The following is a 19,326-nucleotide window of genomic DNA, read 5'->3' as shown; positions in this document are numbered from 1 at the left end:
ATGGTGGCTATTAGCTCTTGTATTTGTACCACACTTGTGCCTGTGACAATAATGTCATCAACGTACACCAATAAATATATTGTATGGTGTCTTGTTTTCTTGACATAGAGAGCCGTGTCTGAAGACGAATGGTGAAACCCGATTGAGATAAAAAAGGTTCCAAGTCTATTGGACCACGCTCTTGGGGCCTGCTTAAGGCCGTAGAGTGCACGCTTGAGGTGGCACACATGATTTGGAAAGGCTGGATCCACAAAGCCTTGTGGTTGAGTCATGTAGACATCTTCATGTAAAGCTCCATTCAAGAATGCGTTCTGGACATCCAGTTGCTTGAGAACCCATCCCTTTGAAACAGCAATTGACAGAACCATCCTTATTGTGTTGGGCTTCACAACTGGACTAAATGTGTCAAAGTAGTCAATCCCTTCTCGCTGATGAAACCCTTTTGCTACAAGTCTGGCTTTGTAGCGTGAGATTGAGCCATCAGAGTTTCTTTTGATCCGGTATACCCATTTATTTCCAACTAGATTCATCGATGGGTGTTGTGGTACAAGCTACCATGTGCCATTTTTTAACAAGGCATTAAATTCCTCACTCATGGCCTGTCGCCATTTGGGATCCTTACTTGCTATGGTATATGATGTGGGTTCGGTTTCCATGTGTTGGGCTTGGGTGAGGTAGGCTGTAGAAATTGGATGGCGGGTTGCCATTAAGTTTAGTTTCAATAAAGGTTTGGTTAACCCAGACCTAAGTCTTGTGACCATAGAGTGTTGGACCGGTGGTGGTGGTAGAGGAATTGGGCTTGGTGACTGAATGGTTGGGCTTGAATTTGGAATTTGTGGTGGGGACAGCGTGTCTTCAGCTGGGCTTGGTAAGGCAAAATCGGTGTGAGGTAATTCAGCTATGGTATGAGCTGGTTCGGTTATGGTGTTGGCTGGTTCGATTATGGCTTGTGGTGGATTTTGGTGATGTGGTGAGGTCACAATGTTGTCATTTGTGACTACCAAAGGTGGTAATGGGTTATGAATAGGTGGCTTGTTGGGTGATAATTTGGTTGAATATGGAAAACACTCCTCATCAAATGTTACATGGCGTGAAATGTAGGTCCTTCCAATCAATGGATCGAAACACTTGTACCCTTTGTGGCTATTGCTATACCCAATGAAGACACATTGAGTAGATCGAAACTGTAGCTTGTGCTTGTTATAAGGTCGTAACTGTGATACCCCGAATTTTAGTTTTCGAGATATTCTTATATACATAAATGCATTATAGATATATATATTTAATACATTCAAATAGGGTTTTCAACAAAAAGGGCGAATGGGTCATGTAGCTGAATAGTTGAATAGGTAGATATATTAATGAATATGGTTCAAAAGTCAAGATTATCAACTTCAACATCCAAATCTAAATACACTTCTCTTTATCTACACATGTAGTTGTCACATGGGTGTGTCCCTTCATTGTTTTCTTCTTCTTTAAAGCTTCAACAATATTTCTGTCGAGAGAATCTCGCAACCACGATCCTCTCCGTTGAGAGAACTTCTCCAACCACTGCGCATGATTATCTCTGCCATGCTTGTCCATTCTTTGTAAATATACATTTTATACAGTAAACCCCTATTTTTGAACCAATTCTCTGCAGAACCAAAGTCATCCGGGATTCACGCGAGTTCTACACCTCATTTTTTTCCCGTTTGCGTCGGCATTATGTGATAGGTAGGCGGCGGGTAGGATCCCTCTGTTTTGATTTTCTTCAATCAACTAGCACTCGCATTAATACCTTAGCCGTTTAAATCATGGCCGGAGCATCCTTTCTTGACTTCCCATTTCGAATTCCATCATCCCCCTCCAACGTACAGGAGTAAGAGAGAGTCTATAAAGCTAAGGCAAGGAAGGGAATGATCTTCATGCCATTAGCAGAGAGAGTGGATTGTGAGAATGAGATGGTAAGAAGAGGTAGTTTGTGAGAAAGTGAGACAAAATAGAGAGACGAAGGTGAGAGATGGAATAGGGTCAAAGTGTAAAAGAATTTGAGGGAGCTGAGTTGCTTTTGGAATAAAAAGAGGAGGTGCTGTCGCCCACGTAGCAGCTGCGGTGCAAGACTCCACTGTCCAGAACCAGCTTCGCCGTGGAAGACGAAATCACCTGTTAACGTTTCAGGTATCCTTAGCCTCTGTAGTCCTCAACCTTGAGCATGAAATACCCCTGCCCATATGATCATAATGGACCAGATATATATAAACCCACTAGTTTTATTCCCATTCTTTTCACCTTGGTCATGACTCCGGTCATCTTCTCAAGCCGCGGTGACTAAGTCACCAAGCCTATGACAACCGAATGCTTTCCCTCTTGAATAGTATTGGTTTCAACATAATTGTTAATTTTATATATTATAAGGCTAGTAGTGGATACTTTTCAAATCTAATACTTTATACATATATTTATGATGAATAGTATTACATGACCTCACTATGTTATATTTACATTGGTTTCATTTAATGTTTGTTGGATGATGATTACATCACCCCATTATTTAATATGTTGGTGTCATTGATGGGTGGTGGTGATCCCATTCCTAAATAGTATACCCTATTTTTAAATGAATATAGCCTGGCACCCTGTATGTATAATACTCAATAATCCAGACCAACTTCCGTGCTATGCACAGGCTAAACCGATCTCCGACTTGAATCCATGTTTGAATCAGAGACCCCTGATTATTCCATATACCCCATGGTTATAAGAGGAACACTTGAGTCGCACAACCATCCTAAATAGCTTTGGCATTCCAGAAGGGTCCATGAGAAGCTTACGCCCCATCTACCTCAGCACTAAGCTTCCTATTATATTATTGCTGCTCCTATCTAACTCCCTATTATGTTATTGCTGATTGCATGTCTAGTAATTATTTATGTTAGTTGCTTTATCTAGTTATTATTTTATGTATCTTTCCTATTCTTCTTGTAATCTCGTGAGCTCAATAGCTAGTTAATGGCTATTCTATTGGATTGAGAAGACAGAGAGAATATGATATTGATTTCTATTTTGGAGGAGACTCCATTAATGAACCTTGATGAATCCTTGGGCAAACCTTGAAGGGCTTCTCTACTGCTTACTAGGGACCTAGGAGAGTTGCTACCCCTTTCAACCTTCTTCTCTATCGATCCTGCACTATAAGTAAACAAACAAAATAATGGTTCTTTGATTGGGTGAACCAAAGTCAAATCGGGGAAGTCGATAGTATATATAATGAACCAAAAACCAAAAATTAATTAGGACTGTCTATGTTTTAAATCATTAAAATTGAAGTAATAAAATGTTTAGATTTTAAATTAAGGAAGGATACTCATGTAGGTGACGTGGACGAATTCACAAGAAACGAGACAGAAAGGGGTTTTCATAGAACCAACGGACACAGTGCAATGTGAGTGGAATATCGTCATATTATTGAGTTTTATCGCATTTTATGATCAAATATGTTTCATTGCATCATGATTTATGTTTAAGTGAAATGTATTATATTATATGTCTTAGAATGTTTTAAATGATATATAAATAGATGATCTTATTTATGATGAGATTTTAAGGCTAATATGAATTTCATGAATGAAAGATTGAAATAAATGTTAGACTCATGGAAATGAAACGAAAGGAATGGAATGGTAAAGAACCCATGTGACTACCACCCCTTTCCAGTAGGGGGTTAGGTACTGGATGAGGTGTACAGATGCTAGAGTGTGATCCTTCCCGGGGTTACGATGCCCGGAATCAGGAGTAGATCATGCCTAGTGTGACAGATGTCCTCCCCGGGGTTACGATGCCCGGAACCAGGAGTAGACATAGTATATTCTGAGATAGCCCTTCCCGGGGTTACGATGCCCGGAATCAGAAGTAGACTATCCCTTATATACCGATGAGATTAGTCCCTCCCAGGGTTACGATGCCTGGAACTAGGGGTAGACTATCCATTGTTCGAGTGATATGGCGGTCCTCCCGGGTTACGATGCCTGGAATCGGAGTAGACCTTAAGTTTATGGCGATTATGACAACCTCACTTTCTACGCATGTGGTAGTTCACAATGACCGACCAAATTAATTAAATGATTTATCTTAAGAATTAAAAGATGTACTATATTTTCATTGAGCATGTTTTTAGTGTTATTTTCAAATGCCAAGCATGATTATATATCTATGATCAAATGTATAATATGTTCATATTCTATCATCCATGTTTCTTGCATTATAATATGACTGTATTCTTCTCACGGGCTAGTTGAGCTCACCCCTCAATATTTTACAGTTGCAGAGCAGGCTCACATGGAGTGTCACTGTACGGAGTGCGTTAAGAAGGCTAGGGGAAAATACTTGATAATTCCTGAGTAGTGGATCCTTGATTTAATAACGCTTAGAGTTATTTCTTTTCTTTTTATGATTCAAGACAGTTGGTGAGTTTTAGTGTGATAGTAGGTGGTCAGTAGCATTAATGTAATTTGAAGAATAGAATGGGATGTAATGCTTTATGATGATACAAGTTGTGTGATGACTTAAGTAAGAGGTTTTTAGACTATGGTTATGTGAATGAAGTTCTTTTTAGATTTCGGTCATTGACAGAATTACTTAGAATGAATAACTTCCGCTGTGCATTGAGGTGATATAGGCTTAGTTTCCACTGCAATTCAATGATATTTGAGTGATTGATTATCCGCTGCCAATGAATTAAATGTAAGTGAGATGGAAGACCGGTCGTTATCACACGGCGGCCCGCGAGGGCCAGCACCCATATCTCACCCGGATTTGGGGGCGCTACAGTAACCACGGATAACAAGCACTGCCATAAGTGCGCAGTAGCATATAATCTGGATCTTTGCCAAATAGTTCTTGATAGGGAGACTTATTTTTCAATACTGGAGTAGACAACCTATTGATTAGGTACATGGCTGTTTCAAAGGCTGAGGCCCAAAATTTCATAGGAACTGATGTCACGCCCCCATCCCGAAAGGGAATAAAATACAATAAAAGGGGTATGACTAGGATGACACGTGTCACCCCTCACTGCCAGGATCTCGATTTGCAGTGTATTGAATCACGATCAAGACTAATATAATCATCACAAATATACTAGTAAACGGAAACAGAGAAATATTACATTTCCAAGGTAAAACAGAGCTGCTGAAGCGTCTAAGTAATAGTTACATAATGTTCATTTGCCTTTGTTAGGTTATATAGTAATCCAGTGATATTTCAAATGACCATTACATAACTATCAAAATATAGTCTGTACAAGCACAGTGTAAGCTCAAAAAGAAATAGAAGTAAGTCTCAGAATCAGAATGCCCCATAGGCAAAGTCATCGCACGGACACCCATCGCTGTGTTCCTCTATCAACTGCTCTTGGTCCTCCACACCCACAGAATCATACTCAGACGAGTGAACGTCCAGGTTTGCCACAAGTCCATCATCTACAGCCATATCTAAAAAGGTGTACACAAAGGGGGTAAGCTCCACTGAGCCCAGTGAGGGGATGGGGAGCATGCAAGCAATAACATATAGTCCATGATGCATGAATTATTATCCAATTAGCCACCTAACAAGCACATCTAAGTCACTAGGTACTTGCTACTGCAACAACTCGGGTAACATCGTGAATCACTTATCTTATCACCGAGATGAGACCTCAATTGTTACTAAGGAGCTCGCACCGGTAGAGGCTACTCGCCACCCGGAGGCAAACCCCAATAACCAATGGTCATCCTTGACCTGGCCTCGAAGCACTCCTCAGACACACAGGGAGCCTTGATTACCCAACACCTAAACCCCTGTTGGTAAGGATCGTAGTAAGGGGATCGAACATCCTAACCGCAATAATACTATATGAGGCTATCGTATCGAGAGGTATTCCGGGCACATTGACGTCCCATACCATCTAGTACCCGGGTACCAGCACGACACGGCACATGACAAGCAAGGATTAATAATTTAAGGGGATCCAATGCCGACATACCCGATACCGTATCCCAACTAAGCATTTGAAGTAAATCTACATAAACCACATCACCAACATATCCACAATCATAGTTATAAATATGCAATTTATGAAAGATGCATGATAATTGACATTCAAATCAGACAATATAATAAACACTCCCAAAATTAAATCAAATCCCAACCCCACTCACCTATTCCTTCACGATCCGTTACTAAGGTTTGTTTGCTGTTCAATGTAACGTAGTCCCACCGTACAAGTAATATTGCCTAGAGAAGCGTAACAAAGCGAATTAGGTGAGGTAAGAGGGATCCCGAAGTCTAGGCTTAAGGATAACACATTAGAGTTTAGGTGGACTCTTGAGTGGAGGCACAACGCCTGGGTCCACCTTGGGCAAAATACTCTAAAACCCAAGACTGGACTCTTGGGTGGATCCTGGCCTGAGTCCACCATAGGGTCCAACTGCAGGCAGAGAAGGGGTGGACTCTGGTTGTGGTTTCTGGTCTGAGTCCACCACAGGGTCCAGCTCCTGCGGAGAAGGGGTGGACTCTGGTTGTGGTTTCTGGTCTGAGTCCACCACAGGGTCCAGCTCCTGCAGAATCCGAATTTCACCACAAGCAAGCTCCCGAACCCGATTTCTCTTGGGTTTCAGCTCACAAGGACTCGGGGAAAAGGTCTACAAGCCACCTAGGGTCATAATACCCTACTCTTATCATAGGGTTATTGGGTTCAAAGGATAATTTCATCAAAACCCCAAATCTAAGGTTTCTCTACCAAGAACCCTAGATCCAAGAATCAAAATCCAGAAAAGGGAAGAGAATAGACTCAAGGCTAGCTTCAAGCCTCCAAGTAGGGAGGTTACTAACCCAAAAGCAACATTGGGTTCCAAATGGAACCCTAGGTTCAAAAACCCCCAACCCAAATGGTCACATCTCCAATCCCAAAAGAATTGAAGAAGAGAGAGAGAGATAGATAGATTCAACGACCTACCTTGTCTTAGCAATAACTCCTAGGTAGAGTGGTTGCACAAGCCGTAGGATCCTCACTTCCTTTCTCCTCTTTCCTTCTTCTTCCCCTCTCTTTTCCTCTCTTTTCCTTTCTCTCCTCACCTCCACGATTTTACTTGGTTAGATGACTTAGTGGCTAGTTAGTGGGTGATTTGTGGTTTTGTGAGTGGATAGATAAGACCAATCAACAAAACTCCAAAACTCATAGTTGTCTTTAGTGGGCCCTTGGATATTTGTGGCTTGTGAGTGGATAGTTGGATTAATCCACTCAAATCTAAAACCCTTATTTATCTCTAGTGGATCCCTAAGATATTTTATGATCCCACACTAAAATACAAAAGGAGATGATGGGGCCCACGATACCTTATCCATAATAAATCATATGGGAGGTGTGGACCCACCACCGGGTCCAGTTTAGGGTCCAGTCCACCAGAAATAAGGTAAACCCAAGGCAATAGACCCCGGGCTTTGGCCCACTCCTTAAGGGCTACTAAGGAAATTAAGCAACCTCGTAAACAAGTTCAGAACATACCCAAAATAGTTCCTTTGCCCCATTAAAGATTCATTTCCGGAATCCCGAAGAGTTTCCTTACTTCGACGTTCACTTCACCAGGGCTCGTCATGTCGATGTGACAAGACACTGGGTTCTCTCTTCGATACTCCTCGCTCTTGGGACTAGTGCTTGGAGGGTAGTCCATGAAGTCTTCGTCAATGAATTTCCCCCAATCCCGATTGAGAAATCTTCCCTCAACTGCCAAGCTAGTGAACTGGTCAACGATCTTATAACTTGGTTTGACCACCATTGCGAATAACTCACCGGCATAGACACTAGCTCCATCTACATGGCACAAAATATTAATATTAAAAGATGATCTTGGGTGCGGGTCTAACATTCCCCCAACCTTACAAGAAATTTCATCCCTAAAATTTGACGTACCTTGTAACTCAAAAAGAGAGGGGTATTTTGCTCGCATTTCCACTTCAGCTTCCCAAGATGCTTCTTCTTCTGTGATTGCACCACTTTATCTTCACATAAAAGATAGGATGGTTTCGAAGGTGAACAATCTTGTTGTCCAAAATCTTCTCGGGTTGCTCCTTATAAGACATATCAGCAGTGAGCTCTGGTGGTTCATGTGTCAAAATATGACTCGGGTCATGAACGTATTTCTGCAGCATGGACACGTAGAATACGTCATGCACGCCTTCTAATGATGGAGGGAGAGCCAACCGATATGCCACCGGTCCGACTCTAGCTAGAATCTCATATGGACCGATAAACCATGGGCTTAGTTTACCCTTCTTGCTAAAACGCATCACCCCTTTAGTGGGTGACACCTTGAGGAAAACCTTTTCGCCGATGATAAATTCCAAGTCCTTCCTTCTCAGGGCTGCATAACCTTTCTGCCTGGATTGGGCTGCCTTGATTCGCTCCCGAATCAGGTCCACCTTCTCACAGGTTGCTTGGATCAGCTCGGGACCTAAAATACGACGTTCACCAACCTCATCCCAATACAATGGCATTCAACATTTTCTCCCATACTGAGCCTCGAATGGTGCAATACCAATTGTGGCTTGGTAACTATTGTTATAAGCGAACTCGACGAGCGAGATATGCTCATCCCAACTGCCTTGCATATCAATGGCACATGCCCAAAGCATATCTTCCAAAGTCTGTATGGTCCTTTCTGACTGTGTGTCTGTCTGAGGGTGGAAAGCTGTACTAAAGTTTTGCAATGTGCCCATGGCCTTCTGGAAGCCACCCCAAAACTTAGAAGTGAATCTAGGGTCTCTATCGAAAATGATACTAACAGGGACTCCGTGTAAGCAGACCACGTTATCAAAGTACAATCGGGCCAGCTTGTCCATTGAGTAGGTGACCTTTATAGGAATGAAATGGGCCATTTTGGTTAGCCGATCCACAATGACCCAGATGGCGTCACCACCCCTAGGTGTTCGGAGCAGACCAGTAACAAAGTCCATGGTAATGTTCTCCCATTTCCATTTCGGAACAGGCAGTGTTTGTAGTAGACCGTGAGGTCGCTACCTATTAGCTTTCACTTGTTGACATGTAAGACACTTTGCCACATGTTCAGCCACATCCTTCTTCATTCCACCCCACCAGTAATAATTCTTCAAATCTTTAAACATCTTTGTGCTGCCTGGGTGAACTGAATAAGGAGAATTGTGGGCATCAGTCAACACCTCCTTTCTTAACTGCTCGTCGTTGGGGACACACAGTCGGTTTCTGAACAGGAGGACACCCTCCGTTGTTAGTGTAAAGTCTAACTCACACTGTGTTCCTTCACGAATTGCTCTGATGATCTCTTGGAAGTCTTCATCAGAGGATTGAGCTAATTGAATCTTCCCCATAAGAGATGGTTGAACTGACAAAGCTGCCATATAAATAGCTATACCCTCTATCAACAACTCCAGATCCATCCTTCTTGCTTCCTCGATAAGTTCCTTACTGACGGGTAGTGATGCAAGTGACAGTGACTGTGACTTTCGACTCAAGGCATCTGCCACCACGTTAGCCTTACCAGGGTGGTAATGGATGGTACAATCATAATCTTTCAACAACTCCAACCATCGCCGTTGTCTCATATTAAGCTCCTTCTGTGTGAAGAAGTACTTGAGGCTTTTATGGTCGCTGTATATCTCGCTCTTCTCCCCATAGAGATAATGCCGCCAGATTTTTAAAGCAAAGACCACTGCCGCAAGTTCCAAATCATGAGTTGGGTAGTTCTTTTCGTAATCCTTCAATTGCCGAGAGGCGTAGGCCACCACCTTCTCGTCTTGCATCAAAACACAACCTAGACCATCTTTGACGCATTACTATAAACTACCATTCCCCCAGTGCCATTAGGAATGGTAAGCACTGGAGCAGAAACCAGTCTTTGCTTTAATTCTAGAAAGCTCTTCTCGCACTCACCGGACCACTCAAACTTCACTCCCTTTCAGGTCAATCGAGTCATCGAGGCCGAAAGCCTTGAGAAATTTTTGATAAACCTTCTGTAGTATCCGGCTAAACCCAAGCAACTATGGATATCAGCCACATTCTTGGGGGTTTCCCAATCAACTACCGACTTCACCTTGTCGGGGTCAACTTCTATACCCTTGACGGAAACAACGTGTCCCAAGAAAGTCACTTGGGGTAGCCAAAACTCACATTTACTGAACTTAGAATACAACTGCTTCTCTCTCATGTGTTGCAGCACAAGTCGAAGATGTTCGGCATGCTCCACCTCATTCTTCAAGTATATTAAGATGTCATCAATAAAGACGATGACATACTTGTCTAGTACATCATGGAACACCCCGTTCATTAGCTCCATGAAAGCGGCTGGGGCATTGGTCAACCTAAAGGACATGACCAAAAATTCATAGTGACCATAGCGAGATCTGTAGGCTGTCTTGCTAATGTCACTATCTCTAATTTTCAACTGATGATACCCTGACCTGAGGTCAATCTTCGAGAACACCTTAGCACCCTGTAGTTGATCGAACAAGTCATCGATCCTGGGTTGCAGGTACCGATTCTTGATCATCAGTTTATTAAGCTCACGGTAGTCGATGCACATCCTTAGGCTATCGTCCTTCTTCTTCACAAACAGTACCGGTGCTCCCCAAGGCGAAATACTTGGTCTGATAAACCCCTTCTTCAATAAGTCCTTGAGCTGTTCCTATAATTCTCTCAGCTCTGCAGGTGCCATCCTATAGGATGCCTTGGACACTGGGGCAGCACCTAGAATCAAATCAATCATAAACTCGATCTCACGGTCTGGTGGTAACAGTGTCAGGTCTTCCAAAAAAACATCCGGGAATTCTGTAACCACATCGATCTTTTCAAGTGGTTTAACCTTTGCTTCAACATCCATCACTGATGCTAGGTAACACTGACATCCTTCCTCCATCAGCTTCTGGACTTGTAGAGCGGAGATAGTGATTTTCTTGGGCTTTTGGGATTTACAACCCTCAAATACGAACTCCACACCTTCATCAGGTTTAAACACAATCTTCTTCTTTGCACAAACTAGGCTAGCCCCGTAAGTGGACAACCAATCCATGCCTAAGATCACATCGAAATCTCTCATATTCAACTCAATCAGACGAGCAACAAGTTTCTTCCCATCAATCCATACTGGGCAAGGATCATAAAGTGCATCAAGTTCTATGACACTGCCCATTGGTGTACTGACCATAAGATTCTGGGAAAGTCGTTTTAAACTGACTCCTAGTCTTTTAGCAAACATAGGAGATACAAAAGAATGCGTTGCCCCTTCATTAAACAACACATAAGCAGGCTGTGAACATATAGAAACCATACCTATAATCACAGTAGGGTCAGCTTGGGCTTCGTCATTGGTGAGTGCATAGACTTGCCCCTGAGGTCGGTTGCTGGTTCGAGGCGGAACAGGACGACTAGTAGGTCGTGTCTGAGGTGCTTTAGAAGGTGTTGCAGTTGAAGTACTTCCCCCCTTGGGGTATGGGCATTCCCTAGAAATGTGACCACTGCCCAGACAGTTATAACATTGGACTGTCTATACCCCATAGTGAGGATTTGTAGGTAGCTTAGGAGCCTGAGCTATACCTTGCCTATAGTACTGAGTCGGGGCTGAAGTGGAGTAAGATCCTCTCTGAAACTTGCTAGGCCCCTTATAGTTTGAGGAAGTCATAGGCCTCTTGCTGGCCTGAATTGCTCTATAATTCTCCCTTTGTCTATCTTCTACCACCTTGGCAGCTTGAACCACCCGAGCGTACGAGGGATACTCATATAGTACCACAGACGTACTAATACTGGGCCTCAACCCCTTCTTAAACAATCGAGCCTTGATAGCCTCGGGCCTCATGTGAACGGGAGCAAAGTAGAAGAGCTCCTCGAACAGTTGTTGAAATTCGAGGACTAACTTTGCCCCCTGAATTAAACTTGTAAACTCAGCCTGCTTCTTGTCGCGGAAACTCTTGGAGAAGTAATTTTCAAGGAAAGTCTCCTTGAATAGTTCCCAGGTAGGGTTGGGATGCAGTAGTCCAAAGTTTTCTTTCTCAGACCGCCACCAAGAGTCAGCCTCAGCTCTGAACTGATAGACCACACATCTGATTTTGTCCTCGTCAACGCACTGAAGCACCTCGAAAATCCTTTCCAAATCCCTTATCCAGTGAGCTGGATACATGGAGTCATCCGCCATTTTGTTGAAAGTAGGAGGGCGATGTTTAAAAAATTTCTTGGATAGTCTTGAAGCATCCGCCCAAGCTGGTACCGCCACTTGGGGTGTAGCTGGTGCCAGAGGTAGTAATGGTGCCATAGGATTCCTGGCAACCGCAATGGCTGAGGGTAGTGTACCCGATGCAGCGGCAGCTGCAAATGCTGGAGGTGGTACATGTACAGGAGGGGGCACTTGCGGCCTTTCCCTATCCGCAACCAGGACTTGAAGTTGGGCATTCATATTGTGCATAATGTCCCTTGTCTCTTGTTGCATGGTTCGCATAAGGACCCCCAATAGCGCGGCCACATTTGTACTATTTTGAATTGGCAGAGGATCTGGTAAATTAGTACTCGAGCCTTCCGCAGCCTTGTCAGGGGAAGGGGAACGATTCTCAGTTGAGCGGTTATCTTCCATGTTGCGTACCTTCAAGATTGACAATTTATCAAACACAACATCAAGATTTAAAAGAAAGACAAGGAGAAATCAATCCAAAGTCTTTCTCAAAGATGTGTAAGACAGTCAATAAACATGGGGAATTACACACAGAGGAGGGTAGAAAACAGTGGAAAAAGACTGGTTGTAAAACCGGTCCAAAAGCACCTCTTTAGCCTGAGTGGACTCTGGACTGGACTCTGGTCTGGGTCCACTCCTGGGTCCAGCGCAAAATAGCAGCTATACGGACTCACAGAGTAGACTCAGGCTGGGTCCACTCCTGGGTCCAGTACGAACCAGCAGGTGTGTGGACTCACAGATCGGACTTAGGCTGGGTCCAATCCTGGGTCCAGTGCAAACCAGCAGGTGTGTGGACTCACAGATCGGACTCAGGCTAGGTCCACTCTTGGGTCTAGTGGGAAACAACAACTTAAAATCTAAACCCCTTGGACCTAAAACCCATTCGTCCCTTTCGTTTTCTCCCTCTCTTGCGCAAAGAAGAAGACTAAACCTCTACTCCCTTGCTTCCACTCCTTCTCCTTGGCGATTTTGGGTGCTCAACCTACGGATTTCATCACCAAATCAAGTCCAGGTAAAATTCTTCCTCTCCAAATTCATTTTCTTCAAGCTTTCTTCTCAAATCCAACCCTAGGCTGCTCTGTTTCGTTTCTCCCTGAAGAACTTCGAAATAAGGTTTCCTAAGGTTTAAATCTCCACTTCAATCGCACAAAACAAGTGTGCCAACTACTCACCTTGTTCCCATTACCCCTATTCTAGGTTTTTGGGTGAAAATCAAAATTTTTTCTTACCCCTAAATCAATTTTCTTGCTGTATTTTTTGGGGAAATTGTGAAATGGGTTTGCATAGCTCGTTAGAATCTCTCATTTACCATTTTAGGTGCTTAAAACACTACCCAACTATGGTATTCCACATTCCAAAGGTTCTTTGGCTAAGAACATATATTTCCCTCTTTCAATTGTGTTTGGAAAACACCTTTTTAGGTTTAGTTAATTTCTGTTAAGCCTTGATTGGGAGTAATATCTTTGTTTTCTATGCTCCATATGATTTGCAATATTATTCTCTTGGATTGAAAGGAATTACATCATCTTCATACACCCATATGCAATCATGCTTAAAATCATGGTGTTTAATTAATATTGATGAATGTAGAACAATGTAGAAAGGAATTTTTTTGCTATTATAACTGTGCAATACTTGTCAATACTTTCCCACATTTATGTCTAACCAATTGCTGCTCTTTAACCATATTTTGTTTTTGTTTTTGTTTTTTTTTTTTTTTTTTTTAAGTTAAGGGTTTCCACAACTTGACATGGGGTTGTACCCCTGTTTTGCTGTATTTAAAAAGAACAGGGAAATCATTGGGTCTTGACTCTAAAGGGTTGTTCACCTCAATGTGTACTTTTGTAAACCTCCCCCCAATAACTTCCATTTAGAAGCTGTATTGTACTTCTTTGCTTAGGTTTCTTATTAGGATTTCTTCCCATATTGTACCCTTCTTATTTACTTCCTTCTCTCAGTTGTTTTTTGTGTGTAGGTACTCTTACAATGGTAGGGAACAAGCGCCGAGCAGGGAGAGTTCCTATGGGTTACGACGCCAACCGCTTCAAATCAGTTCAGGCACATGAAATATATCGAGAACATTTCGCAAAGAGGTCCATAGTAGAAGGTCGGGACTTCATAGTGGATGACCTCACCACCTTCAAAGTCGGTCCCTGTTTTGAGGCCGTGGGATGGACACCTATGTTGACACCTCCCAAACATCTCTACCTCGAGCTTGTGAGGCAGTTCTATTCCAACCTTGGCTCCATTTACAAGGGGCCTACGTCATACAAGATTGCTTCCTTTGTAAAGGGTGTGAAGATCACCTTTACCACCACCGAGTTGGCAGGAATACTAGGGATACCTGCCCAAGGAGAGAGGAAATTTTATGTCTCATTGGCAGGCGGGCATGGTTCCCTTGACCCAGAGCACATCAAGGAGATCTATATGACTCTCACAAAAGGGAAATCCACCAGTAAGACTAGCGAGACCAAGTACGGGCCATCACAGTGGATCCTAAGCCGCATAGTCCAAACTAATCTGCTACCCAAGGGAGGGCATCCCACTCAGCCATCTTTTGGTGTATCATATGTAGCTTATGCCCTCTACAAGGGCATTCCTTTCTGTCTCCCTTTTGCCATCATTTGCAGCATGGGTCATGTACGAGCCAAATCCGAGGTCAACTTGAGCTTGCCATACGGGAGGCTACTTACCACCATTTTCTTACATTTTGGCGTAGACTTGACTGGGGAGGTAGCGAAGGAACCAAGTGAGGAACCTTTTGGTTCACATGCCCTTAGGAGGATGAAGATTCGGACAGACATCCCGACTGATGAGGAGATATTAGATGAAGCAGACGATCTTGAGGAGGATCCCCCACAGCAGCAAGGTACCGACTTTGCATCCTCATCTTCCGCACTGTTTGTTGGTTCCGACACAGACAGGATTATGGGTGCCGTAGCATAGTTGGGCATAAACATGGCTCAAGGCTTTTCTGAGATGAGGGGAGAGTTGAACACGCATCATGCTCGCTTTGACATCCTAGAAGAGAAAGTGAAGGACTTGGACACCTATGTCCACCAACATCTTTATGAAGAAGACAGTGAGGAAGACAACATGGAGGGTTAAGCTCAAGATCTGAGGATACAGTATTTATGACTTTGACTATTTTCTGTTTATTCTTTATTTTTTTTTATTTGTTTAGAACAGTTTACTTAGACTTTAACTATGGTTACAATTGTTGATCTAGCAGCAGAAGTAACTCCAGCACAGTTGATTCTAATTGTAATTTTGTTTTGGATTCCCACCAGGGTGAATGTACAGTCAGCTGAACTAATGAAATAGATCTATCTTTTCCTCATTGTCGCCTTATCTTGTCTCTTATCAACCTCACCGGCTTCCACACCTAGCTAGTCTTCTCCCTAGGTCTTTACACACAACATTTTATTCTCTTGGAAACTTTTATATCATTATCACTATTTGTGTGGAGTAAATCGGGTTTCCGCAAGACAATGACTTAATGCAGAGCATCATGCTCTGATACCATATTGTCACGCCCCCATCCCGAAAGGGAATAAAATACAATAAAAGGGGGTATGACTGAGATGACACGTGTCACCCCTCACTGTCAGGATCTTGATTTGCAGTGTATTGAATCACGATCAAGACTAATATAATCATCACAAATATACTAGTAAACGAAAATAGAGAAATATTATATTTCCAAGGTAAAATAGAGCTGCGGAAGCGTCTAAGTAATAGTTACATAATGTTCAATTGCGGAGTGTTAGGTTATACAGTAATCCAGTGATATTTCAAATGACCATTACATAACTATCAAAATATAGTCTGTACAAGCACAATGTAAGCTTAAAAAGAAATAGAAGTAAGTCTCAGAATCAGAATGCCCCATAGGCACAGTCATCGCACGGACACCCATCATCGTGTTCCTCTATCAATGGCTCTGGGCCCTCCACACCCACAGAATCATACTCAGACGAGTGAACGTCCAGGTTTGACACAAGTCCATCATCTGCAGCCATATCTACAAAGGTGTACACAAAGTGGGTAAGCTCCACTGAGCCCCGTGAGGGGATGGGGAGCATGCAAGCAATAACATATAGTCCATGATGCATAAATTATTATCCAATTAGCCACCTAACAAGCACATCTAAGTCACTAGGTACTTGCTACTGCAAAAACTCGGGTAACATCGTGGATAACTTATCTTATCACCGAGATGAGACCTCAATTGTTACTAAGGAGCTCACGCCGGTAGAAGCCACTCACCACCCGGAGGCAAACCCCGATAACCAATGGTCATCCCTGACCTGGCCTCGAATCACTCCTCAGGCACACAGGGAGCCTTGATTACCCAACACCTAAACCCCTGTTGGTAAGGGTCGTAGCAAGGGGATCGAACATCCTAACCGCAATAATACTATGTGAGGCTATCGTATCGAGAGGTATTTCGGGCACATTAACGTCCCATACCATCTAGTACCCGGGTACCGGCACGACACGACACATGACAAGCAGGGATTAACAATTTAAGGGGATCCGTTGCCGACATACCCTATACCGTATCGCAACCAAGCATTTGAAGTAGATCTACATAAACCACATCACCAACATATCCACAATCATAGTTATAAATATGCAATTTATGAAAGATGCATGATAATTCGCATTCAAATCAGATAATATAATAAACACTCCCAAAATCAAGTCAAATCCCAATCCTACTCACCTATTCGTTCACGATCCGTTACTAAGGTTTGTTTGCCGTTCAACGTAACATAGTCCCACCGTACAAGTAATATTTCCTAGAGAAGCGTAACAAAGCGAATTAGGTGAGGTAAGAGGGGTCCCAAAGTTTAGGCTTAAGGATAACACATTAGAGTTTAGGTGGACTCTTGAGTGGAGGCACAACGCCTGGGTCCACCCTGGGTAAAATACTCTAAAACCCAAGACTGGACTTTTGGGTGGATCCTGGCATGAGTCCACCACAGGGTCCAGCTGCAAGCAGAGAAGGGGTGGACTCTAGTTGTGGTTTCTGGTCTGAGTCCACCACAGGGTCCAGCTCCTGCAGAGAAGGGGTGGACTCTGGTTGTGGTTTCTGGTCTGAGTCCACCCCAGGGTCCAGCTCCTGCAGAATCCGAATTTCACCACAAGCAAGCTCCTGAACCTGATTTCTCTTGGGTTTCAGCTCACAAGGACTCGGGGAAAAGGTCTACAAGCCACCTAGGGTCATAATACCCTACTCTTATCATAGGGTTATTGGATTCAAAGGATAATTTCATCAAAACCCCAAATCTAAGGTTTCTCCACCAAGAACCCTAGATCCAAGAATCAAAATCCAGAAAAGGGAAGAGAATAGACTCAAGGCTAGCTTCAAGCCTCCAAGTTGGGAGGATACTACCCCAAAAGTAACCTTGGGTTCCAAATGGAACCCTAGGTTCAAAAACCCCCAACCCAAATGGTCACATCTCCAATCCCAAAAGAATTGAAGAAGAGAGAGAGAGAGAGCTAGATAGATTCAATAACCTACCTTGTCTTAGCAATAACTCCTAGGTAGAGTGGTTGCACAAGCCATAGGATCTTCACTTCCTTTCTCCTCTTTCCTTCTTCTTCCCCTCTCTTTTCCTCTCTTTTCCTTTCTCTCCTCACCTCCACGATTTTACTTGGTTAGATGACTTAGTGGCTAGTTAGTAGGTGATTTATGGTTTTGTGAGTGGATAGATAAGACCAATCCACAAAACTCCAAAACTCATAGTTGTCTTTACTGGGCCCTTGGATATTTGTGGCTTGTGAGTGGATAGTTGGATTAATCCACTCAAATCTAAAACCCTTATTTATCTCTAGTGGATCCCTAAGATATTTTATGACCCCACACTAAAATACAAAAGGAGATGATGGGGCCCATGACACCTTATCCACAATAAATCATATGGCAGGTGTGGACTCACCATCGGGTCCAGTTTAGGGTCTAGTCCACCAGAAATAAGGTAAACCCAAGGCAATAGACCCCAGGCTTTGGCCCACCCCTTAAGGCTACTAAGGAAATTAAGCAACCTCGTAAACAAGTTCAGAACATACCCAAAATAGTTCCTTTGCCCCATCAAAGATTCATTTTCAAAATCCCGAAGAGTTTCCTTACTTCGACGTTCACTTCACTAGGGCTTGTCGTGTCGATGTGACAAGACACTGGGTTCTCTCTTCGGTACTCCTCGCTCTTAGGACTAGTGCTTGGAGGGTAGTCCACGAAGTCTTCGTCCATGAATTTCCCCCAATCCCGATTGAGAAATCTTCCCTCAACCGCCAAGCCAGTGAACTGGTCAACGATCTTATAACTCGGTTTGACCACCATTGCGAACAGCTCACCGGCATAGACACTAGCTCCATCTACGTGGCACAAAATATTAATATTAAAAGATGATCTTGGGTGCGAGTCTAACAACTGATGCACGTGCCATAAGAGTTAAACCTATTTCTATAATATGTCGGTGCTTCCGTTCTGCCCTTCCATTTTGTTCAGATGTATGGGGGCATGAATATTGATGCACTATGCCTTTCTCTTTGAAAAATTTATCAAACAATTGATATTCCTTTGCTCCATCTGACTGAAAAGTTTTCACATTACATTTGAAGATGTTCTGAACATGAGCATTGAATTGTTGGAATACAGTGAATGCTTCAAAATGTGTCACAATAGGAAATATCCAGGTAAACCTGCTAAAATCATCAATAAAAGAGATGTAGTACTCCCTTGCATAGAAGGTGTTGGTGTTGGACCCCAAATATCGGAGTGCACAAGTTCAAATGGTGAGGATGCCATTGAATTATTGACGCCAAAGGGGAGTTTGTGTGACTTTCCCATTTGGCAGGAAACACAAATTGTTGAAGAAGACGACACTTGAAATGGTAGAGATTGTTGATGAAGTAGGGAACTCATGCACCTGGAGGAAGGATGACCCAGTCTATCATGCCTTACAGACTTGAATACTCTTTCTCCAATGTTTATTGTCAGCTGCAAGAAGATGACTGTGATTGTGGATGAGGCAGGCGATACAGGCCGTCCTTAATTATTCCTTTGAGCAATGTGATCCCCGTGTGTGGATCCTTCACATAGCAACAA

At 43.0% G+C, this 19,326-nt stretch overlaps 1 protein-coding gene across 1 annotated transcript in view; it reads left to right on the top strand.

Moving 5' to 3' along the window:
- LOC122658661 (very-long-chain aldehyde decarbonylase GL1-4-like) overlaps positions 1–19,326 on the top strand; it is a 126,557-nt gene that overhangs the window by 69,146 nt on the left and 38,085 nt on the right. The gene's annotated exons all lie outside the window — the stretch shown is intronic.

The sequence above is a fragment of the Telopea speciosissima genome, chromosome 1, assembly GCF_018873765.1.
Source record: "Telopea speciosissima isolate NSW1024214 ecotype Mountain lineage chromosome 1, Tspe_v1, whole genome shotgun sequence".
Taxonomy (NCBI): domain Eukaryota; kingdom Viridiplantae; phylum Streptophyta; class Magnoliopsida; order Proteales; family Proteaceae; genus Telopea; species Telopea speciosissima.
This window is presented reverse-complemented; position numbering and strand designations above follow the sequence as displayed.